The 25,132-nt window shown below is 47.8% G+C and overlaps 1 long non-coding RNA gene across 2 annotated transcripts in view; it reads left to right on the forward strand.

Moving 5' to 3' along the window:
• Positions 1-25,132, forward strand: part of LOC147105845 (uncharacterized) — a 78,210-nt gene that overhangs the window by 20,189 nt on the left and 32,889 nt on the right. Inside the window, exons 2-4 of one of the 2 annotated variants that reach the window (XR_015081603.1) lie at positions 2,905-3,011; positions 16,993-17,055; positions 18,730-18,815. This is a non-coding gene — a long non-coding RNA (uncharacterized LOC147105845). Of the gene's footprint in view, positions 1-2,904; positions 3,012-16,992; positions 17,056-18,729; positions 20,684-25,132 lie in introns of those variants that run through there. The other variant, XR_015081602.1, reaches the window with a different exon arrangement.

Here is a 25,132-nt window from a genome sequence, read left to right on the forward strand (position 1 = left end):
AGATACAATGGGGCCCGGAGGACATTTTGACACAGGACTGGAATGCACTGCCTGAAAGGGTGGTGGATTCGAGAGCAACTTTCAAAAGGGAATTGGATAAATATCTGAAAAGGAAAAATAGGGCAGGGCTGTGGAGAGAGCCGTGGGGGGAGTGGGACTAATTGGCTAGCTCCACCAAAAGGCAGGCACAGGCACGATGGGCCAAAAGGCCTCCTTCTGTTCTCTGATTCTAGGACGTGCAACCCACCAAATATCACATTTGACAACATTTCATGCAATTTAGAAAAGGATTATTTTACCCACATGTGGGGTTCTGCAGGAATAGTCGGGAACCAGAGAGTAAGAACAGCGGTTTGTTGGCACAACTGCCCCAAAATGTTTACATATCTACAGCCAAATAAACGACCATGCTCAGTTTCTGCCTCCAAAACAATCCATAACTCGGCACTTCAGACCATTGACCCGATTTCATCACCAGGCCCAAGAACTGGAGGGGCCGGCGGCCATCTTGGATTTAAAGAGGCCTGGCACAACCTGTTTCTCAGATTTGTTTTTTTTAAGCAGCTTACCAACAGTGGTTTATGGTGCTTTTTAAATGGAAAGCTGCTCCTGAAGGTCACAATGCTGCATGTTACTGAATTCAGGAAAGTCTATACCGTAATAGGCCTCTCAATTCCTGGAGCCGGCCAATATAGAAGTTATGCTACTGGGGAGCGTGCTAATCTCACGCACGAGAAACATTTTTCGTTTGGTACTTTTTCTCTTATTCTGTGTGAGAGAATACCTAGCTTCACCTTAGAGGACCCCAATCACACTGTGTGTGCATGAGTGAGTGTGTGTGTATCTGCGAGTGAGTGAGTGTGTGCAAATGTGTGTGTGCATGAGTGTGTGTGCGTGTGCGCATGAGTGAGTGCATGAGTGCGAGTGTACATGAGCAAGTGTGTGTGTGCATGAGCGAGTGAGTGTGTGAGTGCGAGTGAGTGTGTGAGTGCGAGTGTGTGTGTGCATGAGCGAGTGTGTGTGTGCATGAGTGAGTGTGTGTGTGCATGAGTGAGTGTGAGTGTGTGTGAGTGTGTGTGTGTACATGAGTGAGTGTGTGTGTATCTGCGAGTGAGTGAGTGTGTGCAAATGTGTGTGTGCATGTGCGTGTGCGCATGAGTGAGTGCATGAGTGCGAGTGTACATGAGCAAGTGTGTGTGTGCATGAGCGAGTGAGTGTGTGAGTGCGAGTGAGTGTGTGAGTGCGAGTGTGTGTGTGCATGAGCGAGTGTGTGTGTGTGCATGAGTGAGTGTGTGTGAGTGTGTGTGTGTACATGAGCGAGTGTGTGAGTGTGTGTGTGTGTGTGTACATGAGCGAGTGTGTGTGTGTGCATGAGTGAGTGAGTGTGTGTGCATGAGTGAGTGTGCGAGTGTGTGTACATGAGCGAGTGTGTGTGTGCGTGAGTGAGTGTGTGTGCATGAGTGAGTGTGTGAGTGTGTGTGTGTACATGAGCGAGTGTGTGTGTGCGTGAGTGAGTGTGTGTGCATGAGTGAGTGTGTGAGTGTGTGTGTGTACATGAGCGAGTGTGTGTTCGAGCACAGTGAGTGTGTGTGAGAGCATGAGTGTGTGAGTGTGTGTGTGAGTGTGTGTGTACATGAGCGAGTGTGTGTTCGAGCATAGTGTGTGTGTGCGCGCATGAGTGTGTGTGTGTTCGAGCATGAGTAAGTGTGTGTGCGGTTCAATACCATTGAGCAGTTTATTTTCAGGGGAGGCTGGGGAGGAAACTTAGTGTATCTTAAAGTAGGGGATCAACAGGTGGGTGTCTATGATGGGATAATCGCACACGGACTCTGGCTGGACTGGGCTAGTTGGGCTGAATATATTTATCTTGCTCTATGTTCTTAATAGCAGGTGTATGTGTAATTTTGTTAAAGTACTTATCACTTTGATCATCTCCAAAATAATTATGCTCTGACTTGTTTATCAGAGAAGCTCAGCAGTGGTTCTAATAATGTGAATACTGGGAGTGGTATAAACCTGTGGTAAACTCCAAGTGAATCCTCCATTGACCTGCAGGAAGGACATCACAGTTGTTAATCTTTCCGGTCATGCGTCATCCCCCTTCAGTGATGTAGAAGCAAACCCAACAGGCAGTGTCCACACGGACAGCCACAGTTTAGGACATATCCATCCTGTAAAATTATTCGCTATATGCATAATTTAAGACTGCAACTAATCTGTGGTAATTTTGAGGCCGTAATCTAATCTTGGGGCTCAGATAATTGCTTTTCTTTTCCCCTTCCCCTCCTCCCTGGGGTACTGTTCCGTGGATTCTGCCACCCTCTGGTACCTCATTCTATTTTTCATGTGTGAATGTTCCGAAGCTAAATACTGTCTGATCCACAAAAGTTATCAAGCAAACCATCAGAATATTCAACCATCCATCCATCAAGAGTTCCTCAATTCAACCGTGGCTATTTGCTCTCTGCAGACCACACTTCTTCCCCCCCCCCCCCCCCACCACCCCAACCCTCCGCCATTCCTGCTCTCAACCAGATATCTATGCAACTCCTATTTGAAGGAATTAATCAACTGGCATTTCCCTGGTCATGCAGCACAAGCCCTCAAAGCATTTGACCTCCATCTATAGATACCCCTCTAGACTTTACTACCATCCTGTCCAGGTATTTACCCAGCTTTTTTTTTGAAGAAATCTATTTTTTGTTGTTGTTGTACATGCACACTTTTATTTTGTGGTTCGGGTGGTGGGGGTAGAAATTCTTCCAATCTTTAATCTCACTTGAGGTTTGTTAATGGTGTATTATATCCTTCAGTCCTGTGCTCATAATCCAAGAGAACTAGTCTACATTCTCTATATTTGTCCCACTTTACCTATGGATCACAACCATCTCTCTTTTTTTCCAGTGGAAACAAGTTCAGCTCTGTGATCCTCTCCTCATAAGTTAGAGGCCAGAGTCCTGGAATCATCTCTGTCGCTGAACTCTCTCCATCACATCAATGTCCCTCTGAAGGTAGGAGGTGCAAACTTTACATCACATCCCAAATGCAAACCCAGCAGTGAACTGTCCAGGGTTAGAATAATGTGCTTCAGCAGCTCGTGCAATACTCCTACGATGCATCATGCAATGTTTGACTGGCTGACTCTTCTTCTTACAGGCAATTGCCTGTTTAAAGTTAAGCACGTGCCCCCTTTTTAAAGGGGCACAACCAATAAAGACTGTAAATGAACAAAAAACTTTAAAGGAAACTTAACAAATCAAATTAAAGTTTTGTTCCCGGGGGTGACGATGCACTCCAGTCCCTCCGGTCGTTTGACTGGCCACTCATCACACGCAGCTGTAAGTCACCATTAATCTTGTCACCTGATCGCATATCTTGGTGTCATTGGCAAATGTTTGTTTCTTGTTAATGGGCCCCCTTTCATCAGCTACACGGTTCCATGTTTCTTGTTCGAATGTACAGAACTTTGCATTTATCTGGTCTTTTAAAACTTCTGCCATTCCTTATCCTATTCTACTTAATTGTTTCTGATCTCTTTGAATGATGTGATTCACCATTAATGTTAATGTTGTCACCCAGCCACGTAGCTTGGTGTCTTCAGCAAATGTTATGTATTACAGGAAGCACCCTGCTCTGAATCATATGTGAATAGTTTAAAGAGCAGAGGAGCCAGGTAATCAGGTCCTGAGCAGTTGCCAACCCTGTATCAACTTATCTACTCCAATAGAAAAAGCAGGTGCGTGGCTTACTTTCAGTTTTACTGAATTGTTTGGGGTGATTCTGACTCCTGTTCTGTGTATGGCACTGGTAGAATTCACTGTGACAACACACAATCAGTGAATTACCATAGGGCCATAAACAGAGCAGAGAAATAACCAATATGCCACAATGACGACCTTGGAAAAACAGCCTTTTTGTAGGCATCAACACCCAGACCGCACCTGGAGTATGCCAAAACCCTGTATCAACACCCAGACCCCACCTGGAGTATGCAAAAACCCTGTATCAACACCCAGTCCTCATCTGGAGTATGCAAAAACCCTGTATCAACACCCAGACCACACCTGGAGTATGCCAAAACCCTGTATCAAAACCCAGCCCTCACCTGGAGTATGCAAAAACCCTGTATCAAAACCCAGCCCTCACCTGGAGTATGCAAAAACCCTGTATCAACACCCAGACCACACCTGGAGTATGCCAAAACCCTGTATCAAAACCCAGCCCTCACCTGGAGTATGCAAAAACCCTGTATCAACACCCAGACTACACCTGGAGTATGCCAAAAACCTGTATCAACACCCAGACCCCACCTGGAGTATGCAAAAACCCAGTATCTACACCCAGACCGCACCTGGAGTATGCAAAAACCTTGTATCAACACCCAGACCGCACCTGGAGTATGCAAAAACCCTGAATCTACACCCAGACCCCACCTGGAGTATGCAAAAACCCTGTATCAACACCCAGACCACACCTGGAGTATGCAAAATCAACACCCAGACTGCACCTGGAGTATGCCAAAACCCTGTATTAACACCCAGACCGCACCTGGAGTATGCTAGAACCCTGTATCAACACCCAGACTGCACCTGGAGTATGCCAAAACCCTGTATCAACACCAAGACCGCACCTGGAATATGCCAGAACCCTGTATCAACACCCAGACTGCACCTGGAGTATGCCAGAACCCTGTATCAACACCCAGACTGCACCTGGAGTATGCCAGAACCCTGTATCAACACCCAGACTGCACCTGGAGTATGCCAGAACCCTGTATCAACACCCAGACTGCACCTGGAGTATGCAAAAACCCTGTATCAACACCCAGACCACACCTGGAGTATGCAAAAACCCTGTATCAACACCCAGACCCCACCTGGAATATGCAAAAATCCTGCTTCAACAACTAGATACCACCAACATTGCAATGCCTATGGCTTCCGATTGGAGTTGTATTGAGAAGATGCACTTGTTGTAGATTACCTGTTGAAAAATGTGTCTTTAACTCATATTTACTAGCATGCATTGTACTGTATACATTGAAGGGTGCACTGGAATGGGTATTGAGTGGAGCTTCCTGCCTTAAAGGGGAATCAGCTTCATAAAAGAGTGTATGGCAAGATCTTTTCATTTGCTCGCAAGCATTTGACACAATGATGCATCACTTGTGCATCCAGTCATCGCGATGTGGAAGGCACATGGCTATTTTGGCTTCACTACCTCCCGGAATAAAGGAGGGTCATCAAGGACATTTGTATGAACATTGGGGCCCCTTTAAATGAGCTGTAGGGTGTAAGTGCAAGCAGCTACGACCGTTCATTAGCTTAAGAAAACACCGGAATGCTTATTATTCCCTTTAGCCTTTTCTAGCAACAGGACTTTTTCTTCCCCCTACAATATATGGTGCCGTGAGATTGTACACGATGGATGGTCTTAGCAACTGGGGCAGGAGGGTCTTGATTCCAAACTGGCAGCAGCAGGGCTCTGTTAGAGAAACGGTGAGTTCCTAAAATAGGAGCAGCTTTAAAAGTTATTGTCAGCACACATTGTTCAGGCGGAGTCTGGACATCAACTCACTGATGTTCTAAGCTGTTGGGTGTTGAGCAACTTTAGTAAGTCACTGCCCGGCTATGAATGCTGTACATCCTGATACAGAGCAACTGATATCCAACCAGCTATTCGATTAAATGATTCAACACCAAGTTCTTGACCTTCACTAATAAATGTGACCCCGCGAACCGATGACAGCAAAGAGATATAGAAGAAAGCCACAATGCAAAGACAGTCCCAGTTTTCAGAAACTGAACTGTTTATTCTTGTCATACAATTCCACCCCGCCCCCTCTCCCCCACAAAAATAAAGATAATTCACTACAGAATCTGCCCCATTGACCACAGAAGGCTTAGGCTGTGGTCACGTGTAAAGTCAAGGTGGTTTCTTAACCCCCACAGGATTGTTGTAAAAGTAGCCAGGAACTGAAAAAGGTCGATTGCAATAAGCAACTGTCCATCTTACAATAAAGCTAAAAAGCAACAAAAAACACACCTTCCCCCCCCCCCCTGCCCCCACCCCAGGACTTGGTTAGATTGAGGCCATGATTAGCAAACATCTCCAGGTGCTAGAGGAGGGAGACAGCACCTCCTCAGTCAGAAGCATCTGGTAAGTGTGAGCTAGGGTTTCTGCTGGAAAACAATTATCCCCCCCTGACATGAATCAGTCATTCATGAAAGAAAGACTTATGAAATAATACTGAGCGGCCTACGGGTGGCGCTGTCCAGGGAGAGTATAAATACTCTGGCATGGGCCCAGCTTGCGCAGGACATTCTTAACAGGAACTAGTGAAGGGCACAACTAGACCTCCATGTTGTAAAACAGTTGATTAAAGCTTTGTTTAACGCTTAGACCAAGTGCCTAGTAGTTTTCTTACATCACCCCCGACATTAGAAGTAGTGAGAACATTATTCATAACAATCTAGAAATTACTCTTGGTGATAATAGCGGACACATGATTCGTGTTTCAGTGTGATAGCCTCTGTCCACTATTTTAAGGCAGGTGTTAACCCATTTACTTTACCTGGAATGTTAATGGATTGTTAGACAAGCACGTTTAGTGTTCATCTACTGATATTAACACTAATCATTCTTTAGACTATCTTCCTATTTTTTTTCTCCCTTGCCAATTTATCCTCCTCTCCTTAAGAAGTTCACTGTGCTGGTAAATGGGTCCCACAGGTGCTCACTGGTACCTTGCCCCACTGGCCATTGCTCATCCATCAGCCTTAGCAATGGGTGCATCAGACTATTCAACTGTGGGGGGCATTGAACCGAGCTTGATCCTCATCCACTGCACTTTGTAGCAGGACTTGCTGGATAGTAATTGGGACCCGAAGCCCAGGGTGGTTTTCCCTTCCTTAAACCAGGGGTGCTGTGCAAATTGTGCCACCTCTACCACTGCCACTATGGTGATTGAACTTTGGATATTCACGGTCTGTATGGCTCAATTACCTACTGGGTAAACTCACTGAGCCTATGGTGGGAGGCTAACGATTTTCTTAATAAACTTTCTAATATCGATTAGTAAATTAATGGAAAAAAAACCCCTCTCTTCCTCTCCAGAACTTGGGCAGCATGAATTATTCCATGTCACGATGCCACTATGCCATCTGCAGTAGTCGGTTTGTATTTCTGGTTCATTCCTGATCCAAAGGTATTAATGAAACCATTTTTATTTTCTTGTCTCTACAGTTGAGACAGGTACGTTCAGGTCCATTGAATCCAACCCTGAAGCAGTTCCTTTCTCAAGGACAATGATAAGGTGCAGGAAGACACAGTCTTCAGGTCAGGTGGCGCCAACATCAGCAAAACTGGGCCTCCGAGGGACCAAGCCTATATATATACTGTGCTGCCACGCAAGCACAGAATACACTTTGCCTGTTGCTAGATCCCCTACAGGGCTTTCTCTCTCTCTGTGGTGCACTGTACAAACTGGAAGATCTTCAGCAACAAACCATGGGATACATTGGACACACAAGGCAGATGCTAGCCCTTCAACACCTGTACCACCATCTGGGAGTTAGCTGGAGTAGGATACATGTCTGCCTCATCAGGTCATTGGCAACCTCCATGCTGGCAACACTGACTGGCAATGCCGCTGACATGATGGGACGGTATGAAACAAAGCGAATGAGCTGGGTACAGTCAGTCGGTAGAGCAGATTGGCTTCATAATCCATCTGCTCTACATATTAGTACTTTTCAACCTAGGAGGTTGCAATTCAGAGCTCTGTTGAGTCCTCTGAAAGCTCATCTGTGGAGGTTCTGGGGCCCAGTGTCCTGCTCTTATCTGGCTGAGTTGGCTCCCAATCAAGAACACCACCCCTTTAGAAGATCCTCAAGCACTAGGTCCTCTCAGCTTGACATAAGGGTTGTGGTGAAGGTAACTACAACAAAATGTATATAGGATTTTGAAAGTACAAGGGAACATTTCCCTTCCCTGCAATAGTCACCTCTGTCTAGAATTTGCACAGGGCTTCCCCTGATCCCTCACTGTCACTTTGGTGGAATCCGTGGAGAAATGGTAAAAAAAAAATGGCCTTTTAAACCATTCCTTTGGAAGTTCCACTGATCTTCCACCAAAGTTCTGCCAGGTGTCAGCCTTGGCTCAGTGGTAGCCCTCTTGCCTCAGAGTCCAGAAGATTGTGGGTTCAAACCCCACTTGAGAATTTAAGCACATAGGCTTTAAAAAAAAAATCCCGGACTGATGGGAGAAATCCCTCCTCCTTCTGCTGCCTGTGAGAACCCTGTGTGAAATGAGCTTGTATTAATTGATGGACCAATAGTATAGAGTACCTAAGTCGACACTGAATTGGTGATCTCGCTCCAAGGGGCCACAGGATGGCTGGTGGGTGAGACGGAAACAGTCACTGGGCTGCTGATCCGAGGTTGGGGCTGTGGCAGAGTAGAAGGAGCTTTATGCTATAGCTAACCATGCTATAGCTGACTTGAGAGTCCTTGGTACCGGCAGTGGAAACCTGAAACAGAAAACTTTTAATTCCCCAGCACTAAAAGTTAGCACAAAAGTTGTGGCGATAAATGAGTTATTATCAGTTATCTAATGGTGCCCTCTGCATTTTAAAAAGCCAACCCATGGAATGAATGGAATAATTGGTGACGTAATAAAACTCATTACGCACTTCGTTTGAGCATAAAGCAAGGCTTTAATCATCTTGTTTCAAAACATGGAGGTCCAGTTGTACTTCACTAGTTCCTGTCTTACAAAATGTCCCTGGGCAAGCTGGGCCCACGCCCGAGTATTTATACTCCTTGGGCGGCGCCACCAGCTGGCCGTCCAGTGTTATTTCACGAGTAGTTCTTTATAATGATGAGATTTATAACACTTGGTTTAGCTGATCTTTTGCACAGTTGTACATTACTTGTTGTTGCTTCTGATGCCAAGATCTTTCATACTCTTCAAAAGATACCCAGAGCATGTTATTATTGGGAGAATGTGCTATATTTACTTATACCAATAGGCTACAAAGGCACCCAGTTACAAAGTTTCCAGTAATCTTGCTAATAGACTGGAAACTGATGTATTTGACCCACGTAGAAATGGGAGTTGAACAACATCTTGCATTCAGATGGTACTTCTAATGTAGTAAACATTCCACAGGGCTTCACATTGGTGAAGAGGAAGATTGAGCAGTAATTGAAGAGGTGTTAGGGGGTGTGAACGAATGTATGGGCAAAGAGATGGGTGTTCAGGAGGCTTCTGAAGGAGGGGAAACAGGTAGCAAGGTGGAAGGGTTTAGGAAGAGCTCTAGAGTATGGGGCCAGGGTCAATGCATAGGAACCCTGAGTCCAAAGGGTCACAGGGCATGCACTGGCATATAGGGCTAGAGAGACTGCAGAGTGAGGGAGTGTAAAGCCATGGAGAGATTTGTAAAGGATGGACAACCTCATACCCAATACAGACCATCTGAAATTTAGTAGGGGTGGGAGGGGTGAGGGCTTCTGGCAGTGCAGAGGTAGGCACAGCTGCAGAAATGTTCTGGTAAGCTCATCCGTCCTGGTGGAGAATGAAGAGCAATTCTGGCAAAAGGTAGGAGACAAGCCGAGCATATTGGGCAATATTATATGAAGAAGCCATTTAAACTACTTCCCTGGTGCCTGGACCCCAGCTATCACATTGCATTAGTCTAGGCTCAATGTGAATAACTGAACGACTATGTATCGGATTCCCTCCCCTCCACCCAAAGAAAAAATTGGCAAACTTCTTAAAAGGGTTGGAATTCGATGGAGGCCCTTTGGAAAAGGACTAGGACTGCAGAAGCGAAAGGAATCTCTCCTTTGCCCATTTTGGCACTAGCACATTTTTGCTTTTGTATATGGCCTTTGAGCAATTATGTGTAGTGCCAATATAGGAAAAGGAAGCACAGCAACCACCACTGTCCAGGAAGAGAACGCAACTCCTCACGGCATAGGGAGAAAAATCCGCACTAATATAGGACACCACCGAAGGTAGGAGTGAAAATGAGGTGAATCAAGAAACGACGGTCAAGGGACACCAAACTGGGGTTTTAAAAGACCATAGAATGTAGAAGGATGGGAACAATGGGGGAAGTCAGGGGTTTGGGGGAAGAATGAGGTTGGGCAGGAGATCATACAATGAGTCTTGCCAACATTTCCATTTTGTCTTCACGTCTCATAGTCTTCATTATCTCTCCAGCTCTCCGTAGTGCTGGTGATCATATTGCCAGCCCATATGCAATCTCGCATTCTGCCTATTGACTGTTTGATGTTGGTGAGATATTCCTTGTGTATCCTGACCTTGCTTTCTTTTCCTCGCTGGTAACTGAGCTGCATCAATGGTATTGATTTTCTTGTCACATTCCTTGATGCTGGGACCTTTTTATCCATTGTTTCTCATTTCTGAGCTGTCCTATACAGAGCTGGGCGCTGGATGACTTCATGGATTTCTTTCACCGCAGAAGTGCAGTGCGGGCACTTTAATGGAGGACGATGCCCGCCTCGGTGTAACGGGATGCCATCGGGCACATTGCCACATGTGACAGAGGAGATAGCCGTCTGGCTGTTTTTGGCAATGGTAGAACTCACACTGGTGAGATAGTGGGATCCGGTGGTTCTAGACTTGCCAACTACAGCCAGAGAGCAGAGCACTACCTTTCTACAGTGTCTATAGATCATAGAAAGTGTGGCTTTGTTACAGAGGGGGACAGGAAGAGTGCATCAGGTCTGGGTTGACCTGACTGATGGTGGACCAGCCCTGCAATTTTGTAGCTGTAACCTTGATGATGATGATGCTGCAAAGCTGCAACTGACAAAAGTCCAGCAGCTACAGACAGGGTTTAAGGGGCAAAAGGAGAATATATGACAGAGATAACATAAGAAATACATTCTGTGAGGATCCTTAAGAATGAAGCAATCTGATTAGTAGCCTAATATGTTGCTGAAAATGTCAGAGAAAGAGAGATAGAGACACAAAGATAATTGGCAAAAGAATCAGAGGGGAGGTGAGGAGAATTTTTGTTACGCAGTGAGTTGTTATGATCTGGAATGTGCTGCCTGAAAGGGCGGTGGAAGCAGATTCAATAATAACTTTCAAAAGAGAATTGGGTATGTACTTGAAAAGGGAAGATTTGCAGGGCCAAGGGGGAAGAGCAGGGGAGTGGGATAAATTGGATAGCTCTTTCAAAGGCACGATGAGTCGAATGGCCTCTTTCTGTGCTGTAAGATTCAATGGCAGAGACATGTACACACACACATATAGACACACATGAGAAAAGTACACAGAGAAAAGAAACATACAGAAATACACAGATGGTATAGACACATATAGGCACAAAGAAAGAAGTGCATACACACACATACAAGCACACACACAGATATGCCTAAGAATAAATACACTTGAAGCTTATGCCACTACCCACACTATGTTAAGTGTAACTCATAACACTAGCACAGGGCAGCCGTTTTGAATGTATTGTATCATGTTCGTTGCAGATTTGCAGTAAGTTTTGTTATGAAATGTTTGTTGACTCTACATTGCTGAATAGCTGTGAATTGGCCAAAAAGAGTTTCTGTCTGACGAGATTCTTTGGAAGGAAGGTCTGCCCCGGAGAACTGGTGCTGACATCAAGCTCGCTTTATGTCAATGTTTTAATCACACACACACTGACCATCAAATCCACTTTTACTGGCACCCCCCCAATACTGATCAACTGTTGTCTCGGCATCTAAAGCAGGTCTGTCAGGTTGTGATTGTACAAATGTTTATCATACAACAAAACCCCACAACTTTCAAACTCATCTCCGACTCGGTGAAACTACCAACTCAATCCTTGACACGCCACTGAATTTAAACAGCGGGACCTCACAATCCAGACCCTTTTATTTATAGAGACTTTTGGTATTGAAGCCAACTTTTAAAGAGAGAGTATCGCTACCATGTGGGGGAGTTTTGCATTCAGGCCTCCTTTCAAAGAGGGAATCTTTAATACTGAAATTGTTCCACGGTGTTTGCTGGTGACTGGTGACTGGTGCACTCTGTAAAGATGTGTTGATAACCTCACTGAAAGATTAACAGCTGCAAGTTTACCGAGAGACAATCAACACTTTTTATCACAGGGAATAATACAGCTGGTATATAAATTCTTGTGTATATTTTATGAGGGATTTAGAAGTTCCACATTCAGTAATCTGCTTGTACAAGGTTGGGAGGTAGGGGGGGGGATTCTCCACTTTAAACAGGGTCTGTTTATTTAATGAGATGTACTTGGGTCTTCTTAACTCATACATTGCTGAGACTATTGTGCGAGACTCGGTTTGCCCATCCCTCATAGAAGACAGACGATGTAAATATAAAGGTGGGCACAGGCTCAACGAATTCACCCGGTGAAATAGCTGAGCTGCACATTTCAGGGATGGTGCCTGGCTCGCTCTGGTCAGCCAACCAGAGGGCTCTACAATAGGCCTCAGTGCTCCTCATGGAACCAGCCAGGCTTCCTGCTTCTGGTTGCTATCCAGTGACTGTGTGTAGCTGGAGGGTTAGGGTCAGACCGGGCTGGAGGGCGAGGGTCAGACCGGGCTAGAGGGCGAGGGTCAGACCGGGCTGGAGGGCGAGGGTCAGACCGGGCTGGAGGGCGAGGGTCAGACCGGGCTGGAGGGCGAGGGTCAGACCGGGCTGGAGGGTTAGGGTCAGACCGGGCTGGAGGGCGAGGGTCAGACCGGGCCGGAGGGCGAGGGTCAGACCGGGCTGGAGGGCGAAGGTCAGACCGGGCTGGAGGGCGAGGGTCAGACCGGGCCGGAGGGCGAGGGTCAGACCGGGCCGGAGGACGAAGGTCAGACCGGGCCGGAGGACGAAGGTCAGACCGGGCTCGAGGGTGAGGGTCAGGCCGGGCCGGAGGGCGAGGGTCAGACCGGGCCGGAGGGCGAGGGCCAGACCGGGTTGGAGGGCGAAGGTCAGACCGGGTTGGAGGGCGAAGGTCAGACCGGGCCGGAGGGCGAGGGTCAGACCGGGCTGGAGGGTGAGGGTCAGACCGGGCTGGAGGGCGAGGGTCAGACCAGGCTGGAGGGCGAGGGTCAGACCGGGCTGGAGGGCAGGGGTCAGACCGGGCTGGAGGGCGAGGGTCAGACCGGGCCGGAGGGCGAGGGTCAGACCGGGTTTGCCTACTGGCACCGCCGCACACGGTTGAATAGTCTGCCCAACAATTACTGGCTTGGCTTGCACGTGAGCCGTGGCTGCTTGGGAAAGGAGACCAAATGGCAGCCGGCGCCCATCGCACGTACCCCAGCCAGGAGCCAGAAGATGGGAGAAACTCAGCAAAGAAAAATAAAATCAACAGGCAGGCCATTGGGTGTTGGAGCCCAGGTCAAATCTCACCGCTCCGGAGGTCCTGATCTCAGCCACACTGCTGTCAAGAGGCTGCGAGTGGAAGAGAAGGAGGCAGCATCAGGAGAGCTGTCACACGGCCCACAGCCCAGTGTGGGTGGGCTCTCCACTTCTCCAAATAAACCATTCATCCAGCTGCAGACAGGATTGGCCCTGCGTGATTTCCCAGTAATGCATTCTGTTGCATCTAACTGGAATTATTGTCCCAGGAAATTTCCAACGCAAGCTGTCTGTCGCCTGCCCACTGTTGATTGGCTGGACTCCTCCGCCATCGGGCCTCTGGCTTGTCAGCTTGGCTCTGCTGCTGTTGAGTCCTGGATTGCAATCTGCTTTCTCCTGGGACAAACCTCTTCACTGACTTCCGAGCTTTGCTCTTTGCTCCACCTTCGCTGCCACTTTCTACTGCGACTGCATTCTCCGCCGGGCGCTCTCTATTCTAGTAGCTGGTCTGTTCCTGCGACCTCAGTTTTCTGCTTCTGTGCTGGGATTTTTTCAGTCTACGCCTTGTGAGCTCAGACCCATTCCTGCTCGTTCCCACCTTGCTCTGTGTCCTGATGAATGATCTCTGCTTTCATGCCGTCCATTTGCTTCCCGCGGACTCCAGACATCCTTCCCCACTCCTGCGCAACCCTTTGGATGACTTGAGTTGGGCTAGATCCTCAAGCTCTTACTGCTGCTGCTCTCCTCACCTCCCAACAGCCGTTCCACGGACCAGCTCCCTCATCTGCACCGATCCCCTGGATTTACCTCTCAGGCTCCCTGGACTTCACTGCTCTTGACCCATGGGTTTCACTCTCACTGCTCCTCTGCTGGTCTACCGGATCTTCTGGTCTGCACTGCCAACACCGAGGCCATTGCGCACCCCTGAGAACCCCGAGGCCAACTTTTAAAGAGGCTCATGGTCGACTCTCCACTCCTCCAGCAATGCATCCTCTGATACTCTGCCCCTTGAATAGCTCCTGGATTCACTCCACTTCCACAACTCTCTCTGGACCTGGACACTGGCTTTGTTGGTGCTCAAAGCTGATTCTGCCTTGTCTGCAAGTCAGTTTCACTCCATCTTAGATTTTGACTTTGGACTCTGTCATATTGTCCCCTCTCTGTGTCCTGGTTACAACCAGGATTGGCCTCTCGCAATCTCTGCCATGACTATGTAACCTGAATTCTCTCTGTGTCCATTCACTTCGATTGCCGCTCCAGACCTGAGCCCATTATTTCTATCTCCCTTTATCTCTTGTCCCCCCCCCTCAGGCCTTTCTCTCCTGTGTGCTCCCCCCACTCCTGTCACCTAGTCATGCCACCTTTCATTTCTCCCCTCTTGGGTGCTTTGCCCATTAACCCCTACCCCAACCCCAATGCCTTCCTAAACCTTTTGCTAAACATAAACTCCCCTACCTATATTCACGGCCATTGCCTCAACATCACCATCTCATGTGGCCTCTCTCCCATGGTCCTGATCATAGACAAGGCCATCTCCAACCACTTCCTTGTATCCCTCATCACCCACATCCCCCTACCCCTTTCCAACCCCAATTCCTTCTGCGTCTGCCCCTGTAGATAACTTTCCCCCAAGTTACTTATAGCTGCATTTTCAAGCTGCCTACTGTCTAGCCTTAGGTCCTCAATTCACTACAATATTTCTGGATCTGCTCAACCACTTCCTCTCCTGCATGTTTGGTACTTTTGTCCCCACTAAACTTTCACTCTCTCCCATCCTGGCCATTCCTTTAGTGCCCCCCCCTTACCTCTGGCATTGCTCAAAGTTCTATCCTTGGCCCCTACCTCTTCCTCATCTGCATGCTGTTCTTTGGCGACATGGGGTTAGCTCTATGTCTCCACCACCTCTCTCGACCCCTCCACTGTTTCCATGTTGTCAGTCTGCTTGTCTGACATCCAGTCTTGGATGAGCCTCAACTTCCATCAGTTCAACATTGGCAAGACCAAAGCCATCACCTTCAGCCCCCAACTCTGATTCTGCCCCCCCTCCCCTGGCCACTGTCTCACGTTGAACAAGATTGTTGCAACCACAATGTCCTATTGAACCCCGAGCTGAGCTTCTGACTCCATATCCTCTCCATCACAAAGACTACCTACTTCCACATCTGTAACATCGCCTGTCTCCACCCCTGCCACAGTCCACCAGCTGCTGAAACCCTCCTCAATATCTTTGTCACCTGCAGACTCAATTATTCCGCGGCTCTCCTGGCTGGACACATACCCTCCACCCTCCACAAGCTTCAGTTCATCTAAAACTCTGCTGCCCGTCTCCTATCTTGCACCAAGTCCCACTCGCCCATCACCCTGTCCTCGCTGAGCGACAATGGCTTCCAGCCCCCAGTGCCTCTAATTTAATATTCTGATACTTGTGTTCAAATCTTGCCATGGCCTCGTCTCTCCCTAGCTCTGTAATCTCCTCCAGCCCTACAACCTTCCCAGAACTCTCTGTTCCTCACTCTCTGTCCTCTTGTGCAGCTCCCATCCCTGTGCCCCACCATTATCAGCCGTGTCTTCAGCCATCTGGACCCTGTGCTCTGGAATTCCCTTCTCTTTTAAGACCCCTTTTAAATCCCACCTCTTTGACCAAACTTTTGTCCAAGCTTTTGACCACCACTCCTATTATCTCCCTCCTTGGCTCGATGCTCATTTATGCCTCTGTGAAGCCCCTTGGGACATCTTTCGACAGTACATGCAAGTTGTTATTGTTGTTTTTGTCGATTCCCCTTCAGCTGAATGGCTTTCTGCTGTCTTCTGTTCTGGGACCCCTGCTCTTCACATGTTCAACGAGTGATATGGAGGTCAATATGTCTTGTAATATACTGTCTCTACTGATGACACAAAGGGGCATCCAAAAGGCTAATCTCGGTACAAAACCAGAAAATGCTGGAAATACTCAGCAGGTCAGGCAGCATCTGTGGAGAGAGAAACAGAGTTAACGTTTCAGGTCGATGACCTTTCGTCACAACCATTTTGGGATCCTGTGACATGGTCAATCAATGACTATAGGGGAGAGTGACAGCATTTAAAGGGATCTGCACCAATTGGATGGATGGGCTATGCAGTTACAGATGGCTTTATAATCTGGATCAACGTGAGGTAATGGACACTGGAACAAGTGAAATGAACCATGTGCGCAGGCTGACGGGGTCCTATAGGAAAGTACTAATTGGAGGTTTAGGTGGAGTCAAATCCCACAGAAATACACTGAGTGCTTCTCATTCAGTTCATTGTTGACGCGTTGCATCAGAAAGGAGCCGAATAAATATGTTCAGAACAGGGAAGTGGGATGGGATGTTGACTTCGGAGGGGGGTGGGGGGGGGGAGTGGGTGGGGCGGGGGGCAGCAGGTCAGCATCAAGTAGCGGAAACATGAGGATGGTTGAATATTTTACTTGGTCACCTTTGGGGACCAGCGAGTATACAGAACTTCCCCTCAGCACATTAGTTGGGCGAGGCAGTGGCGATGATAGGGTAAATGGTACATGTTTTGTGGAAGGGGCAAGCTTGATGGGTTGAATAACCCTCTCTGCCAGATGTTCTAATGTTCAGATAAGATGTTTAATTCACTCCCAATTGTGCTTCACAGATATCTTTCGAGAATCTACTGGAGATACACTTCAGTCCGAAGCTGGGGCAGATACTTGGACTGGTTAGTATGAGTCAAACATGGGCCCTGGCCAAAAAATGGAAAGGGGCTGCAATCTTGCAGGACAGAAATGGTTCGGGCTTGATTCAAGGGGTGCTGAACAGACAGCCATCAAGGAGTTCCCCAAATAACAATACCTATGAGGAACTAGGTATTTTGAATACTAATGGAATCAAGGGATATGGGGATAGGGCAGGAAAGTGGAGTTGAGGTAGAAGATCAGCCATGACCTTATTGAATAGCGGAACAGGTGCGAGGGGCTGAATGGCCGACTCCTGCTCCTAGTTCTCATGTTCTTATGAACTGTTCCAGTGGCTAAATGCATTGCCCTTTGTGACGCTGAAGCAGGCAGACCAGAAAGATCCCATGTTCAACCCCAGTCTACTGAGTTGGATAATCTCAGGCGGAGTGTCACCAGGTGGTCCTACAAAAGGCCAGGCCGGGGAAAACCAGCCTGAATTCTGGTTGCTGATCACCATCCAGTGACCCTTGCTAGAAGTGTGACCTTGGGGTGAGGACAGGATTGAGTTTGGCTGTGATACCCCTCCCACAGTCCACTTCCATTCGCAGTCTCACTGACACATTAAAATGGGCACTGAAATAAGGTATTGGAAGGCAGCCAGTGCTCATGGGATTGTACCCCATCCAGAGTCAGCGCCTTCAGTAAAGGAGATTGGAGGAATTTATTTTTTTCAAATGACTGACACTTACACCAGATTCCGAAGGCACTACCACAATGAATAGTGCAAAGTGGCCCATAGGAGGTTTCTGTCTTGTAGGATTTTTTTTGGCAGACTGATGCTGCCCCTTTAAGATGGCATTATCTAATGAACCCTTTGTTGCTCAATTCCCGAGACTCCAGGTAGGTAGAAATCCCAAACTGGGCTTGCTTGAGAACCGAAACACTATCCTGGAGTGTGCCAGCTCACTATATTCACAGCTGATGCTGCCCTTACTACTACACGTAGATTACAATCTAAATGTTTCATTCAATTTTTGGAGGTGTTAATGTACAGCAAGATTCCAACACAGTGCCGCAGAACGATGAGATTTGAAGCTCAGGACCACAATCTCCCATGTGACGGGTTCCTGATCCTGGCTGTGTCGACTCTGGAAGACACCCGCTCAGCGACGGGGCATTGCCAAACATCGATGGAGAGAAGATAAAAAGGATTGAGTAAGGGGCACTTCCTTGCTCCCTCAGTGTGGCCTGTCCCATTCTCACAACTGGCAAATGGGACCCAAATGTAGGAACATAGGAATTGCTAGAAGAAAAAAGACCAAGGTCCATCCAGTTCGCCTTCTACCATCCTGGTACAATGATAATGGAGTCGTTCACTAATCATAGCAATCAATCTCTATCAATTAATCTACAACATGAGGCAAAGAAAACAGAAAATGCTGGAAATAACTCAGCAGGTCAGGCAGCATCTGTGGAGAGAGAAACAGAGTTAACGTTTCAGGTCAATAACTTTTCATCAGGACTGGAGGGTCTGATGTACCTTATTATCAACACATTGAGTATGCAAGGAGGAGAGGAGTGTGCAGGAGAGTGTACAGGATCTTAACAAGGACCTTTCTATTGAGTGTAAGACTTCAGAATTAAGTTTAATAGTCCTGTACATCTAGATATTGCCCATTTAAGATCCTGAGTTTATGTTTCCTGGTTTTCTATAGATCCTTGTATGCCAGATGTGACGAGGAGGGAAAGAAGAGGAGAAAGAACTTATGATTGACCATCTCTCCCATTTGGACATCATATGGTCAGTAAGCACTGGTTTTAATTATAATTTGTTAGAATTAGCGTTCAACCTGATACACACTAACCTGGCAGTGCGCGAACCAAAATCCAGCCACCTGATTAGAAATTTCAAATTCACAACATCCTATCAGATTGCTAAATGTTGGTTCCTGGATATTTTTGAATTTAGCCAATCAGCAAAGCTTTACCTTGGTGCATGGCTATTTCTGAGCGGCTTTGCTGTTAACCAGTTTGCACCAGGGCTTGAAAAGAGAACTGACTGGGTGACCCCATCAAGACAAGGATTAATCTGCAACCTCCCCCTCTTCTGCTACAACGACTGACTGTGGCGAGTAACAAGTGGATTTTGCCACTTGCTCTTTCAGTAACTTTTTGTTTTCCTTTGCTCTGGCTGGGTGATTGGGTCAAGGGCCACGAGACTCCGGGTTGGACTTCCCCTTCTGCTGGTGAACATCCCCAGGGATGAGGTCCTTTCAGCCAGTTTGCGTGTGAGGTTCTGATCTCGGCCAGGCTGGCAGGGAGAGAGTGAAGTAACGGCAAGGAACTTTCTACAGGGAAGGAAGGAAGAAGGTTGTCCCAGGCTGAGGGCATCACTCGCATGGCCAATTACAGTGCACTGACTGTGGGCTGGGAGCATATTGTCTCCCCGGCCCTGTCCCAGGAGCGGGGAGGTACACAGTAACGATAAAAAAAAACTTAGCTTTTCTTATAAAGATTGGGGTGTCTGTCAGTATCAACGAGGGAACTGACTGCAAGTGTTGCTGTTTCTGGACACTCTGTAGTGAGGGGGCAAGTGTTGTAGCCAAGGTGATGGACAGGACATCTGACCCCTCGCTGGCTATCAATAATCAGAATCTGATTTTAGCACTGCCGGATTGGTGTATTACAGTGTGAGACATGAGGACACACACACTAGGTGTGTTAGACAGTGTGAGACACAAGGACACACTCCAGGTGTGTTACAGTGTGAGACACGAGGACACACTCCAGGTGTGTTAGTGTGAGACACGAGGACACACTCCAGGTGTGTTAGTGAGACACAAGGGCACAAACACTAGGGGCTAAAAATTCGGTGGCGCCACGTTTGGGGCGCCAAGTTCACCTGGGCGCCGGAAGTCTCGCCCCGGAAGGAGCCAAGAGCGCCAGCGCGATATTCAGTTTGAGCGCCCCAAGAGGGACACGGGGCGCTGCTCGAAGCTGCAGGCCTTCCTCCCCTTCTTAAAGGGGAGGGGCCTGCACCAGCGCGATCACCGATCGCGAGTGCCAGCAAAAGAGCCTGGCACCGAGGAGAAGTGCCGGGCTCTCGGGACACAGCTGGCACTGCCCAGGGGAAGCTCAGGAGGTCGGGGAGGGCGGTGCGAGGAGGTGCTGGCAGGCGGCCACTGAAAAAAATGGCCGCCCCGCACCTCCCCTTTAATTTGCGCCACTACCGCCACAGGTAGGCCCCGTGAACCGGTCGCGATTTGCGACCGGCGCTACGGGGGGGGGGGGGGGGGCGTGACCCAATATCGCGTTCGGGGCGGTAGCGGGGCGCTGCGCACACCGATTACGTCATCGGTGGCGGCGCAGCGCTACAGGCTAACGCCGCCATTAGCGCCCCGCTAAATTTCACGGGAGGCGCGGCCAGTGGCGCTCTTTGGGCGCTAACTGGTGGCGCAGCCCACCGAATTTCTAGGCCTAGGTGTGTTAGTGTGAGACACGAGGACACTAGCTTTGTTAGAAGACTGTCAGTGAGATGGTTATTGTAAATAATGTAAATGTTTTATACAGAAACATTGAAACCTCATCATGTTCGTAACCTTGCTTTACCTGTGTAAATAAATCCAGTTGTAAACTGCCCGCATAATTTTAATAAAAGAATGACATTTCTGATTGTGCCAAAGTGTGATGTTTTCTTGTGTCTTGTTTTAGCGACTGATCTTAATAATTCCTCATTCCAATTAACCAGTTAACATTCCAACAAGCCTGGAAAGTGAATGGTGAAGCTAATGGAAGGGACGGGGTCAGGCGTCAGCAGGACCAGGGGTTGGTTCCATCTGGTGATCTCTGTTATGGAGGAAATGTGGCCCATTCAGAAAATAAGAATATTTAGGAACAGGAGACCATTAGGCCGAACCCTTTTTAACAGGTCAACACCACCTAACTTCTCACCATATCCCTCAATCCCCCACCTTCTCACCATATCCCTCAAACCCCCACCTTCTCACCATATCCCTCAATCCCCCACCTTCTCACCATATCCCTCAAACCCCCACCTTCTCACCATATCCCTCAATCCCCCCACCTTCTCACCATATCCCTCAATACCCCCACCTTCTCACCATATCCCTCAAACCCCCACCTTCTCACCATATCCCTCAATCCCCCACCTTCTCACCATATCCCTCAACCCCCACCTTCTCACCATATGTCTCAATACCCCCACCTTCTCACCATATCCCTCAAACCCCCACCTTCTCACCATATCCCTCAATACCCCCACCTTCTCACCATATCCCTCAATACCCCCACCTTCTCACCATATCCCTCAATCCCCCACCTTCTCACCATATCCCTCAATCCCCCACCTTCTCACCATATCCCTCAATACCCCACCTTCTCACCATATCCCTCAATCCCCCCACCTTCTCACCATATCCCTCAATCCCCCCACCTTCTCACCATATCCCTCAATACCCCCACCTTCTCACCATATCCCTCAATCCCCCACCTTCTCACCAGAAATAAGGGTTCTAAATTGGGGGAAGGCCGATTTTAATATGATAAGGCAGGATCTGGCCAAAGTGGACTGGGAGCAGCTACTTATAGGAAAATCCACATCAAAGCAGTGGGAGACTTTCAGAAGGGAAATAGAGAGAGTACAACGCCAACATGTTCCTGTAAAGGTCAAGGGTGGGACCAACAAGCAAAGGGAACCTTGGATGACAAGGGATATACAAAAATGCATTAGGAAAAAAAGGGGGGCTTTTGGCAGTTACAAAAGACTAAAGACAAAGGAAGCCCTAGAGGAGTATAAAAAGTGCAGGGGCATACTTAAAAAAGAAATTAGGAGGGCGAGGAGGGGCCATGAAATAACACTGGCGAGCAAAATAAAGGAAAATCCTAAGATGTTTTATAAGTATATTAAGGGCAAGAGGATAACCAGGGAAAGGGTAGGGCCCATTAGGGACCAAAGTGGCAATCTGTGTGTAGAGCCAGATGATGTAGGCGGAGTTTTAAATGAATTTTTTGCATCTGTGTTCACTATGGAGAAAGATGATGTAGACATAGAAATCGGGCAAGGGGACTGTGACATACTTGAACATATTAGCATCGAGAGGGAGGAGGTACTAGCGGTTTTAGCAGGCCAAAAAGTGGATAAATCCCCAGGCCCGGACGAGATGTATCCCAGGCTGTTGTGGGAGGCAAAGGAGGAGATTGCAGGGGCTCTGACACAAATTTTCAGAACCTCTCTGGCCGCAGGGGATGTACCAGAGGACTGGAGAACAGCTAACGTAGTACCATTATTCAAGAAGGGTAGCAGGGATAAACCAGGGAATTACAGGCCAGTGAGCCTAACATCTGTGGTAGGGAAATTATTGGAAAAAATTTTGAGGGACAAAATTAGTCTCCACTTGGAGAGGCAAGGATTAATCGGGGATAGTCAGCATGGCTTTGTCAAGGGTAAATCATGTCTGACCAATCTGATTGAATTTTTCGAGGGGGTGACTAGGTGTGTGGATGAGGGAAATGCTGTGGATGTGGTTTACATGGATTTCAGTAAAGCTTTTGACAAAGTCCCGCATAGGAGACTGGTCAAGAAGGTAAGAGCCCATGGGATCCAGGGTGCCTTGGCGCGTTGGATCCTAAACTGGCTGAGTGGCAGGAGGCAGAGGGTGATGGTCGAAGGTTGCTTTTGTGACTGGAAGCCTGTGTCCAGTGAGGTACCTCAGGGATCGGTGCTGGGACCCTTGCTGTTTGTGATCTACATAAATGATTTGGATGAGAATGTAAAAGGTATGATCAGTAAGTTCGCAGATGACACGAAAATTGGTGGGGTGGTAAATTGCGAGGAGGAAAGCCTCAGGCTACAGGACGATATAAACGGGTTGGTCAGATGGGCGGAAAAGTGGCAAATGGAATTTAACCCTGAAAAGTGCGAGGTGATGCATTTTGGACGGACAAATAAGGCAAGGGAATACACAATGAGTGGTAGGACCCTAGGAAGTACAGAGGGTCAGAGGGACCTTGGTGTACATGTACATAGATCCCTGAAGGCAGCGGAACAGGTAGATAAGGTGGTTAAAAAGGCATATGGGATACTTGCCTTCATTAGCCGAGGCATAGAATATAAGAGCAGGGAGGTTATGATGGAGCTGTACAAAACGCTGGTGAGGCCACAGCTGGAGTACTGTGTGCAGTTCTGGTCGCCTCACTTTAAGAAGGATGTGATTGCTTTGGAGAGGGTGCAGAGAAGGTTCACCAGGATGTTACCTGGGATGGAGCGCCTCAGCTATGAAGAAAGACTAAACAGGCTGGGGTTGTTTTCCTTGGAGCAAAGAAGGCTGAGGGGGGACCTGATTGAGGTGTACAAAATGATGAGGGGCATAGATAGGGTAGATAAAGAGGAACTTTTCCCCTTAGTAGGGGGGTCAGTAACAAGGGGGCATAGATTCAAGGTAAGGGGCAGGAGGTTTAGAGGGAATTTGAGGAGGAACTTTTTCACCCAGAGGGTGGTTGGAATCTGGAACTCACTACCTGAAAGGGTGGTAGAGGCAGGAACCCTCATAACATTCAAGAAGCATTTGGATGAGCACTTGAAATGCCATTGCATACAAGGCTATGGACCAAATGCTGGAAAATGGGATTAGACTGGACAGGGATTGATGGACGGCGCAGACACGATGGGCTGAAGGGCCTCTTTCTGTGCTGTATAACTCTATGACTCTATGACTCTATATCCCTCAATCCCCCACCTTCTCACCATATCCCTCAATCCCCCCACCTTCTCACCATATCCCTCAATACCCCCACCTTCTCACCATATCCCTCAAACCCCCACCTTCTCACCATATCCTTCAATCCCCCCACCTTCTCACCATATCCCTCAATTCCCCACCTTCTCACCATATCCCTCAATCACACCCACCCACCATCTGCACAGCTCCTTATTACTTCACTGAATCATTCCCAAAAAATAATACAAGGCCAGGAACCAAAACCAAAAAATTTCATTTCCCCCCTTTATCCTCCCCACCCTGCCCCTACATAATTTGAAAGAGTGGCCAGATTTTCAACCCAAGCCCCTGCCATTGTTGTTCTTGGTCCAGGCCGTGAGGAGGTTCTTGTGAATGGCTTTCTACCCTGGGAAAAATACTATTCAAGATTCAAGATTCAAGATTATTTTATTGCCATATGTAACTAGTACAATGGAATGCTTACTCCCCACTCACTCCCACAATATAAGTATTAATAAATATAAAAGCAAAAGTAAAAACAAGTATAAATATAGAAACAATAAGCAAATAAGTATAGCAATGACAGTCCAAGTTGCAGGATATGATGAATAGTGCAAAAAGCCTCTATTACTACTGGAAGTAATAGTAATATAATATGATAAGTATATATGGTAGTATAAATAAGTATAAGTTAAAATGCAGTGTGCAATGTACAAATGAGTTATAAGTTATAAGTTAAGGTTGAGGTACAAGAGTCCTATGTGCACACAGTCCAGTGATCAAGAATGTTCTTGTGCGCTCACGGTTCATGCGATATACAGTTCCAGGGTGGGGGGGAGAATGTGACTATGATATGTGGGACAGTGCGGTTAGCAGTTCAGTAGGCGCACTGCCTGTGGGTAGAAACTGTTCCTGAACCTGCTGGTCCTGGTTCGGATGCTGCGGTACCGACGGCCGGACCGCAGGAGGGAGAACAGTTCGTGCCCAGGGTGATTGGGGTCCTGGATGATGGAGCGGGCCTTGTTCCGACACCTGGTCTGGAAGATCTCCTCGATGGACGGAAGTGCACACCCGATGATCTTTTCTGCCGCCCTCACAACCCTCTGGATGGCTTTCCTGTCCTGTGCAGTGGTGTTACCATACCACACATTGACACCACCCGTCAGGACGCTCTCTATGGTGCCGCGGTAAAAGTTCACAAGCCACTGTGTGCTTATGCTTATTCAAAGTTTCCTTGATGATGGAAGCTGAGATGAGGAATTCTTCACGTTGGGAGAGACCTTTGTCCTTTTCCTATGTGGCATGGCTTCTGAGGATACGTATTTTGGGAAATGGGGCTCCCAACAGTTGGCGTCGCGGTAATCAAACAAGCAGCGTGAAG

The sequence above is a fragment of the Somniosus microcephalus genome, chromosome 17 (assembly GCF_052327205.1).
Source record: "Somniosus microcephalus isolate GS21.2 chromosome 17, FLI_Smic_1.0, whole genome shotgun sequence".
Lineage (NCBI taxonomy): Eukaryota > Metazoa > Chordata > Chondrichthyes > Squaliformes > Somniosidae > Somniosus > Somniosus microcephalus.